We start from the raw sequence: 11,610 nt of genomic DNA, 5'->3' as shown, positions 1-11,610 counted from the left end.
GGACTAGTAAATAAAATCCTAGATAGGAAGTGGGTCGGTCTCAAAATAAATGAGTTGTTAGTTGTAGAATATTACTCTCGTCAGACTTGAACTTAACGAAAAAAGGAAAGGTTCATAGAATTTTCTTCCCCTTCCCCTTTCCCCGAACTAAATCGCCCTAAGACCATTACCATTAATTTGTATTTTCCCATCAACTAGCTAAAATTGATTAACCCTAGGATTAGGATCCTTTTTTCTTTTTTCCTCTATGTGTATTTTACATACCACAGTAATTTGCTATAGAGAATTTCTAATTTCTATTAAATCAAAATAAGATAATATAAGATATTATTGCTGGAAAAAATTGTTATTTGATTTGATACATTGTGATCCTTAACGTTGATGAATTAAGAAAAACGGAAAGAGAGGGATTCGAACCCTCGGTAAACAAAAGTCTACATAGCAGTTCCAATGCTACGCCTTGAACCGCTCGGCCATCTCTCCTACATAACTTATTATGGAAAATAAACTGAGTGAATAGCGAGTTTTCTTATTCCTGCAGTACAGGTACAACCGCAACCACTCGGGGGTTCCATAGTTCTATTGGAAAAATTCCTTTTGATCTAAGTGGAAGGATACAGGATTTTTTACTAGAAATTGCGCTCGCTATAAAAAAAAAGTTTTAATTTGGGTTTTCCCGCAACTAAAGAAAAAGAAAATGGAAGAATTCTTCTTATTGCATAATAAAATAAAGAAACCTTAGAATTCCGTTTGCATAAGATACGCTACACCATACTATCGAAATCAAAAATAGGGTATGAGACAATTAATAACTTTGAAAACACGAAATAGTTGATAACATAAGTTGTTGTTCAGAAATAGCAAAGTGGAATGAAATCCAGTCTTAGTCAAATATTTCATATCTCTTCGTGTCCAAGCAGAAGGAAAAGGATACAATTTGAGCTGAGCGGAAAATCCATATCTCTATCTCTCTTATCCATTTAAAGCATATGGATTTAGAGTAGAGCATATGGATCAATCTATTTATAATTATAAGAATCGAATGTGTTTGTTTTTATGTTATTTTGTGAAGGAATGAAAACAATTCTATATAGAATGGGTTGGGAATTATGCCTAGATCCCGTGTAAATGGAAATTTCATTGATAAGACCTCCTCAATTGTAGCCAATATTTTATTGCGAATAATTCCGACAACCTCAGGAGAGAAAAAAAGGCATTTACTTATTATAGAGATGGTGCGATTTGACTCTTTTTTTTTGCTTTTTTTTAGCCCTACCTATACCTCAGTCTTACGAAAAAGAGAGGGGGTTGGCATAGAGAGAACCAAATTTGTAAAGCAAACAAACCCACGCTTCGGGAAGGTGAGGCGAACTAACAATTCCTTCCGTCGTGTATCCTCGATTGATGCGGCTTCAGATACTTCAATTGTAGATTTGAGTATTGAGCGAAAGGTTACACCTACAGGATATGGTATGGTATGGATTACAGGCCAATCCTACTCTATTAGTATCCGTAGGCAGCATAGGGGAGAAAAGCACTACACCTAGAAATAGGAATCAACAAGAGAAAAACTTTGTTAGAAATTACCCCTTTCCTGATCGGTATCAGGGCTGGGAAGAATGGTTGGGATAACAAACAACCATCAGGTTTGTACTTTGGATACCCCTATAACCATCAAAGATCGTTGAAGTAGCTAATTCCTCTAAATAGGAGGCGTTGAGAACAAAGAAATTATTGGAGCTATCGTTTTCCTCTAGCATTAATAGAATTCATTGGTGTTAAGAAAAACCTCTTGTGGGAAGGTTGGCTAGAGATTTCTTGGAAAAATACCAGCCCCTTTCGGTTCATAATGAGACGGGACTAATTCTATTTTGATTCTATAGATTATTTCGCTTAGTACTATTATGTACAGAAGGGAGGAGCCGTATGAGATGAAAACCTCATGTACGGTTTTGGAACGGAGATTTTTTGAATAGAATGAACGACCGTAACGGATGTTGGCTCAATCCGAAGGAAATTATGCGGAAGCTTTGCAAAATTATTATGAAGCTACGCGACTAGAAATCGATCCCTATGATCGAAGTTATATACTCTATAACATAGGCCTTATACACACAAGCAATGGAGAGCATACAAAGGCTTTGGAATATTATTTCCGGGCACTAGAACGAAACCCCTTCTTACCGCAAGCTTTTAATAATATGGCCGTGATCTGTCATTACGTGCGACTATCTCCACTATAGAAAGAAAAAAAAAAAGAGAGGATCAAATTTTCTAGTAAATACTAGAAAAAAGGGCTTTCTACATAGGGATCGTAAAAACAACGATTTTTCCCTATCAGCTGTAGGAAGGAAGGACACTTCACGAGAATCAAAAAACGAAGAAAGTATGGCCTATACTACTACTCTATGGATAAAGTTTCTCAAATTGATAGAGAAAGCACCGTAAAGATCAATTAGTGAGCGACTGGGTCGATACAACTAAAAAAAACTGCTTACTTATCCCATGATATGGGGCAAAATTTAGGAATCCGCTTATGTAATAGAGCCGATCCACTAAGGGATTAAGCAGCGGTGTAGTATCAGATCCCAAAGATAGTAAGTTCTTTTTTCTTTCTTATGGAAAAAAGTCTTTTTCAAGGATTCTATAGAGATTTCATATATGAAAACGGGATAGTTACCTTTCAGAAAATTTGAACGAAGGCTCTATATCTATCTATGCTTCATTCTTCTGAAGGTGGGAAAAAAGATCAAACTGATTATTGATAAAAATTAGGGTTTGAAACTTAGGTAATTAATTTCTTCTGCTTAACCCAAGAACAAATTGGATCGATTTTTGATAAATCGAATTCAGTTAAGATAGGGGAAATTCAGATAGCAATTTCTGAGCCGTATGAGGTAGGAAACTCTCAAGTACGGTTCTAAGGGAAGGAACTTCCTATTCCGACCGAGGAGAACAGGCCATTCTACAGGGTGATTCGGAAATTGCGGAAGCTTGGTTTGATCAAGCTGCTGAATATTGGAAACAAGCTATAGCGCTTACTCCGGGAAATTATATTGAAGCACAGAACTGGTTGAAGATTACGAAGCGCTTTGAATTTGAATAAGACCATGCTCCTTCTTTTTCATAAAATGGGTGGTTTGGTTGTTGATCCATTAATCAAATAAATTAGGTCGTAAGATCGAATCAAGAATTTCATTATATCCATTTCTTATACCTTCTATTTTATATGATATTTCATAAGAATAAACCATAGGGATAGGGTCTAGAATAGAAGTAATAAACTGAATAAAAAGAGGGGGCAATCTAAATATTGCTAATATATTAGGACCATCTTATTAATAATTCTAATGAGTTATCTTGGAATTTAGAATCAAATAAAAAACCCTATATTATGCTCAAGGAAAGTAGATATAGATAGGAGCTTATGCCCTCAAAAAAAAATACACTAGTTTCTTAAATTAAAAATAAAAAAGATTTTTTTCTTACGTCGAGAAATATTTGTTTTTCAAGATAAACAATGTCCGTTAGGCACCTAATCTTTATGTCATAATAGACCCGAACACTTGCCTCGGATTGACTTCAATATATAATTGCTCCAGTGAATAACTAAAAAAAAATAGAAGGATGGTAGATAGTAAAGAAAAGAACTAATCACAATATCTATCTTTCAAAATCTATCTTTCAAAATCTATCTTTCAAAATATATATCTTTCAAAGATTCACTAAAAAGACAGTTGGCGGGTCTCTTTGTATGTCTTGTCCGGAAAGAGGAGGACTTAATGATTATTCGTTCGCCGGAACCAGAAGTAAAAATTGTTGTGGATAGGGATCCTGTAAAAACATCTTTTGAGGAATGGGCCAGACCCGGCCATTTCTCAAGAACACTAGCTAAGGGCCCTGATACTACCACTTGGATCTGGAACCTACATGCTGATGCTCACGATTTCGATAGTCATACTGGTGATTTGGAGGAGATTTCTCGAAAAGTCTTTAGTGCTCATTTCGGGCAACTTTCCATTATCTTTCTTTGGTTGAGTGGCATGTACTTTCATGGCGCCCGTTTTTCCAATTATGAAGCATGGCTAAGTGATCCTACTCACATTGGACCCAGTGCTCAGGTAGTTTGGCCTATAGTAGGGCAAGAAATATTGAATGGTGATGTAGGCGGGGGTTTCCGAGGAATCCAAATAACCTCTGGTTTTTTTCAGCTTTGGCGAGCATCTGGAATAACTAGTGAATTACAACTCTATTGTACTGCAATTGGTGCATTGATTTTTGCAGCGTTAATGCTTTTTGCTGGTTGGTTCCATTATCACAAAGCCGCTCCCAAATTGGCCTGGTTCCAAGATGTAGAATCCATGTTGAATCACCACTTAGCGGGATTATTAGGACTTGGGTCTCTTTCTTGGGCGGGGCACCAAATTCATGTATCTTTACCAATTAACCAATTTCTTGACGCTGGGGTGGATCCTAAAGAGATACCACTTCCTCATGAATTTATCTTGAATCGGGACCTTTTGGCTCAACTTTATCCTAGTTTTGCCGAAGGAGCAACCCCTTTTTTCACTTTAAATTGGTCCAAATACGCAGAATTTCTGACTTTTCGCGGAGGACTAGATCCAGTAACCGGTGGTCTCTGGCTGACCGATATTGCGCACCATCATTTAGCTATTGCTATTCTTTTCCTAATCGCAGGTCATATGTATAGGACCAATTGGGGTATTGGCCATGGACTTAAAGATATTTTGGAGGCTCACAAGGGCCCATTTACAGGACAAGGCCATAAGGGTCTTTATGAAATCTTAACAACGTCATGGCATGCTCAATTATCTCTTAACCTAGCTATGCTAGGCTCTACAACCATTGTTGTAGCTCATCATATGTATTCTATGCCTCCCTATCCATACCTAGCTACTGACTATGGTACACAACTTTCCTTGTTCACACACCACATGTGGATTGGCGGATTTCTAATAGTCGGTGCTGCTGCACATGCAGCAATTTTTATGGTAAGAGACTATGATCCAACTACTCGATACAACGATCTATTAGATCGCGTCCTTAGACACCGCGATGCAATCATATCCCACCTTAACTGGGTATGTATATTTCTAGGTTTTCACAGTTTTGGCTTGTACATTCATAATGATACCATGAGTGCTTTAGGCCGTCCACAAGATATGTTTTCGGATACTGCCATACAATTACAACCTATCTTTGCTCAATGGGTACAAAATATCCATGCTACTGCGCCTGGCGTAACAGCTCCTGGTGCAACAACAAGTACTAGCTTAACGTGGGGAGGCGGCGAGTTAGTAGCAGTAGGTGGCAAAGTGGCTTTGTTACCTATTCCATTAGGAACCGCAGATTTTTTAGTCCATCACATTCATGCATTTACCATACATGTGACTGTATTAATACTTTTGAAAGGTGTTTTATTTGCTCGGAGTTCCCGTTTGATACCCGATAAAGCAAATCTAGGTTTTCGCTTTCCTTGCGATGGGCCTGGCCGAGGGGGAACATGTCAAGTATCCGCCTGGGATCATGTTTTCTTAGGTTTATTCTGGATGTACAATGCAATTTCGGTAGTCATTTTCCATTTCAGTTGGAAAATGCAGTCGGATGTTTGGGGTACTATAAGTGATCAAGGGGTGGTAACTCATATTACAGGGGGAAACTTTGCACAGAGTTCCATTACGATTAATGGGTGGCTTCGAGATTTCTTGTGGGCACAGGCATCGCAAGTCATTCAGTCTTATGGTTCTTCATTATCTGCATATGGTCTTTTTTTCTTAGGTGCTCATTTTGTCTGGGCCTTCAGTTTAATGTTTTTATTCAGCGGCCGTGGTTATTGGCAAGAACTCATTGAATCTATCGTTTGGGCTCATAACAAATTAAAAGTTGCTCCTGCTACTCAGCCTAGAGCCTTGAGCATTATACAAGGACGCGCTGTAGGAGTAACCCATTACCTTCTGGGTGGAATTGCCACGACATGGGCATTCTTCTTAGCGAGAATTATTGCAGTAGGATAGTGGCTAGGAGGATTTGAAAGGCATTATGGAATTAAGATTTCCCAGGTTTAGCCAAGGCTTAGCTCAGGACCCCACTACTCGTCGTATTTGGTTTGGTATTGCTACCGCACATGATTTCGAAAGTCATGATGATATTACTGAAGAACGTCTTTATCAGAACATTTTTGCTTCTCACTTTGGGCAATTAGCAATAATCTTTCTATGGACGTCCGGAAATCTGTTTCATGTAGCTTGGCAAGGAAATTTTGAATCATGGATACAGGATCCTTTACACGTAAGACCTATTGCTCATGCGATTTGGGATCCTCATTTTGGTCAACCCGCTGTGGAAGCCTTTACTCGAGGAGGTGCTGCTGGTCCAGTGAATATTGCTTATTCTGGAGTTTATCAGTGGTGGTATACAATAGGATTACGCACCAATGAGGATCTTTATACTGGAGCTCTTTTTCTATTATTTCTTTCTACGCTGTCCTTAATAGCGGGTTGGTTACATCTACAACCCAAATGGAAACCAAGCCTTTCGTGGTTCAAAAACGCGGAATCTCGTCTCAATCATCATTTGTCAGGACTTTTCGGGGTAAGTTCTTTGGCTTGGACAGGACATTTAGTTCATGTTGCTATTCCCGCATCCAGGGGGGAGTACGTTCGATGGAATAATTTCTTAGATGTATTACCCTATCCCCAGGGGTTGGGACCCCTTTTGACGGGTCAATGGAATCTTTATGCCCAAAACCCTGATTCGAGTAATCATTTATTTGGTACCGCTCAAGGAGCGGGAACTGCCATTCTAACTCTTCTTGGGGGATTCCACCCACAAACGCAAAGTTTGTGGCTGACCGATATGGCTCACCATCATTTAGCTATTGCATTTATTTTTCTCATTGCCGGTCACATGTATCGAACTAACTTCGGAATTGGGCACAGTATTAAAGATCTTTTAGAAGCGCATACTCCTCCGGGGGGTCGATTAGGGCGTGGGCATAAGGGCCTTTATGACACAATCAACAATTCGATTCATTTTCAGTTAGGTCTTGCTCTAGCTTCTTTAGGGGTTATTACTTCCTTAGTAGCTCAACATATGTACTCTTTACCTCCTTATGCATTCATAGCACAAGACTTTACTACTCAAGCTGCTTTATATACTCATCACCAATATATTGCAGGGTTCATCATGACAGGGGCTTTTGCTCATGGAGCTATTTTTTTCATTAGGGATTACAATCCGGAACAGAATGAGGATAATGTATTGGCAAGAATGTTAGACCATAAAGAAGCTATCATATCTCATTTAAGTTGGGCTAGCCTCTTTCTAGGATTCCATACCTTGGGCCTTTATGTTCATAACGACGTCATGCTTGCTTTTGGTACTCCAGAAAAGCAAATCTTGATCGAACCTATATTTGCCCAATGGATACAATCTGCTCATGGCAAGACGACATATGGGTTCGATATACTCTTATCTTCAACGAATGGCCCCGCTTTCAATGCGGGTCGAAGCCTATGGTTGCCCGGATGGTTGAATGCTGTTAATGAGAATAGTAATTCGCTTTTCTTAACAATAGGACCTGGGGATTTCTTGGTTCATCATGCTATTGCTCTAGGTTTGCATACAACTACATTGATTTTAGTAAAGGGCGCTTTAGATGCACGCGGTTCCAAATTAATGCCAGATAAAAAGGATTTTGGATATAGTTTTCCTTGTGACGGCCCAGGGCGCGGCGGTACTTGTGATATTTCTGCTTGGGACGCATTTTATTTGGCAGTTTTCTGGATGTTAAATACCATTGGGTGGGTTACTTTTTATTGGCATTGGAAACATATCACATTATGGCAGGGCAACGTTTCACAATTTAATGAATCCTCCACTTATTTGATGGGATGGTTAAGAGATTACCTATGGTTAAACTCTTCACAACTTATCAATGGATATAATCCTTTTGGGATGAATAGTTTATCGGTATGGGCGTGGATGTTCTTATTTGGACATCTTGTTTGGGCTACTGGATTTATGTTCTTAATTTCCTGGCGGGGGTATTGGCAGGAATTAATTGAGACTTTAGCATGGGCTCATGAACGCACACCTTTAGCTAATTTAATTCGCTGGAGAGATAAGCCCGTGGCTCTTTCCATTGTGCAAGCAAGATTGGTTGGATTAGCTCACTTTTCCGTGGGTTATATATTCACTTATGCAGCTTTCTTGATTGCCTCAACATCAGGCAAGTTTGGTTAATTTAGTTTGTTTTTTTGTACTGTATCAGCACCTAGTTCATTACTCTTGATAGAGAGGGAGGATCTGCCTTTTTAGATTTCTTTTTCTATTTATTTTTCCATCTAGGATTAGAACCGTATACTTGGTAATAATAGCAACGACACATTATGGCAAAAAAAAGTTTGATTCAGAGGGAGAAGAAGCGGCAGAAATTAGAACAGAAATATCATTTGATTCGTCAATCTTTAAAAAAAAAGATAAGAAGCAAAGTTTCTCCCTTGAGTTTGAGTGAAAAAACGAAAATGCGAGAAAAATTGCAATCCCTACCGCGTAATAGTGCACCTACACGCCTTCATCGACGTTGTTTTTTGACCGGAAGACCTAGAGCTAACTATCGACATTTTGGGCTATCCGGACACGTACTTCGAGAAATGGTTTATGAGTGTTTGTTACCGGGTGCAACAAGATCCAGTTGGTAAGGATAAAATACCCTTTCGTATTTGTATGGATTTCTGGAATTGATAATCATAGAGGAGCCCTCTTTACCATTCTGTATAAATGGACTATTCTATTTGTATAGATATTGGTAGAGGGGCGTATCCAACCCTCTTTTATCCACTAGTTACCCCTCTTTAGTTTAAGAGTATAGAGCAGTTTGGTAGCTCATAAGGCTCATAACCTTGGGGTTGCGGGTTCGATTCCCACTACCGGCTCCATACTCCTTCTTTATGATATATGCATGATATAATATATACATCATGCATTTGTATCTGGATTTTTTGATTTCCTAAAAGAGTTTTGGTCTAACAGTTTTTTCTCGGAAGAAGCAAAAAAATAAAAGAAAGAATAAAATATGAAAGAAAAGCGTCCATTGTCTAATGGATAGGACAGAGGTCTTCTAAACCTTTGGTATAGGTTCAAATCCTATTGGACGCAATCTTATTTCTATCTATTCTTTAAATAACTATACTAAACTAAAAACAAAGAAAACTTTTTTGCATGATTCAAATGAAAAAGCTTTCTCAACGATTCCTATTCTACTAACAAGAGTAGACATGCAAAATTTATTTGTTACTGAAGAGAAAACCGTTCCAGCTGTTCCTGAATAGCTTCCTTCAAAAGGATTTCCGCTTGCTCGGTGAATGTCTTGCTAGAAGATATAATTTCTTGGAATTGAGGTTTAGTATCTTTTAGATGTTTACGTAACTCATCCAGAAATTTATTTACCTGTTCAATTTCTAACGAATCAAGATATCCTCTTGTTCCGGTATAAATAGTAGCTATCTGCTCTTCCACTGGGAGAGGATTTGCCTGGGATTGTTTAAGCAATTCCCTTAATCGTCGACCCCTTGCCAATTGATTCTGACTTGTTTTATCGAGAGCAGAGGCGAATTGTGCAAAGGCTTGTAACTCTGCGAATTGCGCTAGTTCCAATTTTGATTTGCCAGCTACTTGTTTCATGGCTTTAATTTGAGCCGCGGATCCTACTCTGGAAACAGAAATACCCACATTAATAGCGGGTCGAATTCCGGCATTGAATAGATCCGCAGATAAGAATATTTGTCCATCTGTAATGGAGATTACATTAGTAGGAATATAGGCGGAAACGTCTCCAGATTGAGTCTCAACTATTGGTAAAGCGGTCATACTTCCTTCGCCTAAAAGAGAATTTAATTTAGCGGCTCTTTCTAAAAGGCGTGAATGCAAATAAAAAACATCCCCTGGATAAGCCTCACGGCCGGGAGGTCTTCTTAATAGAAGGGACATTTGGCGATAAGCTTGTGCCTGTTTGGAGAGATCATCATAAATTATTAAAGTATGCCGTTCGCGGTACATAAAATACTCAGCCAGGGCTGCTCCCGTATAAGGAGCGAGGTATTGTAATGTAGCAGGTGAATCCGCCATTTCAGCTACTACAATAGTGTATTCCATAGCCCCCTCCTCATGGAAAGTAGTTACTACTTGAGCTACGGAGGATGCTCTTTGACCGATAGCTACATAAACACATATTACACCTTGCCCTTTTTGATTGAGAATTGTATCTGTGGCTACTGCTGTTTTGCCAGTCTGTCTGTCCCCAATAATTAACTCTCGCTGACCGCGCCCTATAGGGATCATCGAATCGATAGCAATAAGCCCTGTTTGAAGAGGTTCGTATACGGAACGCCTGGAAATTATACTTGGAGCAGGAGATTCAATTAAGCGAGATTCGGAAGCTATAATTTCGCCTTTCCCATCAATAGGTTTAGCCAGAGCATTTACAACACGACCCAAGTAAGCCTCACTCACGGGTATCTGAGCAATTCTTCCTGTTGCTTTTACAAAACTTCCCTCTTGTATCATCAACCCATCGCCCATTAATACAATCCCAACATTTTTGGATTCCAAATTCAGAGCAATACCCCTAGTACCTTCTGCAAATTCGACTAATTCACCTGACATTATTTCACCAAGACCTATAATACGAGCAATCCCATCCCCCACTTGAACTACGCGACCTATATTCTCAATCCCTACTTTCCTATTATATTGTTCAATACGTTCGCGGAGAATTTTATGAATTTCGTCGACTCGAAGGGTTGCCATTAGTGTTTCTTGACTCTTTTTTCGGAAGCAAGGGGAAAAATAATGCCTAAATTCTAAACGAAAGTAGAAGTTCAAGGCCTAATTAATTTAATTATCTCTTCCATTCCAGGGACCCGAGAATGCCAATATTAGCACGAATCGTACGGAAATGTAACTCGGTATTCAAACAACTATTCAGAGTTCCTAGAGCTCCTTGTACGGCCTGTTGGAAAACCCGCTGTCGGACCTGATTCATTGCCCTTTGTTTTTCAAAATAAAGGGTTTCGTTTTTAGACTTTTCCAATTGTTCCAAACTAATAGAAGTAGCATTAATCAAATTTGCTTTTTCTCGTTCTATCTCAGAGTATCCATTCATTCGATACTCATCCGCTTCTAGTTCGACTTTCTGTAATCGAATCCGAGCTTTTTCGAGTTGCTCAATGGTCCCTCTACGCAATTCTTCTGAATTTCGAATAGTACTCAAGATCCTCTGTTTTCGATTATCTAATAAATCTTTTAATGAAAGTAGATTATTTTGTAAGTTTACAACTTTTATGATCTCTTCCCGAACCAAACATGAATCTTTCGATTCATTTGGCTCTCACGCTCCTTTTTTTTTTTTTTCTATAGCTATTTCCATATCTTTTTTTTAAGTAATGAGCCTATCCTCTATCTTCTTTTTTATGTTTATATTTCAATATACCGAAACCTATATAAGACTAGATAAATATTAAGAGGACTCTTCCGCCTAGATAAAAATATATCATGGTCAGCAAAGTTGTTTCTTTATTTTTATTTGCC

General features: G+C 38.7%; 2 non-coding genes across 2 annotated transcripts; one reads left to right on the top strand and one right to left on the bottom strand.

The window, feature by feature from the left end:
• Positions 1-396: 396 nt before the first annotated feature.
• TRNAS-GGA (transfer RNA serine (anticodon GGA)) lies at positions 397-483 on the bottom strand. Its single transcript has one exon. It is a non-coding gene; the product is annotated as a tRNA-Ser (tRNA).
• An 8,625-nt stretch (positions 484-9,108) lies between these two features.
• TRNAR-UCU (transfer RNA arginine (anticodon UCU)) lies at positions 9,109-9,180 on the top strand. The gene has a single exon. It is a non-coding gene; the product is annotated as a tRNA-Arg (tRNA).
• Positions 9,181-11,610: the final 2,430 nt, after the last annotated feature.

The sequence above is a fragment of the Aegilops tauschii genome, unplaced genomic scaffold (genome assembly GCF_002575655.3).
Source record: "Aegilops tauschii subsp. strangulata cultivar AL8/78 unplaced genomic scaffold, Aet v6.0 ptg000939l_obj, whole genome shotgun sequence".
Taxonomy (NCBI): Eukaryota; Viridiplantae; Streptophyta; class Magnoliopsida; order Poales; family Poaceae; genus Aegilops; species Aegilops tauschii.
The sequence above is the reverse complement of the archived record's forward strand: the minus strand, read 5'-3'. Positions and strand labels throughout refer to the sequence as shown.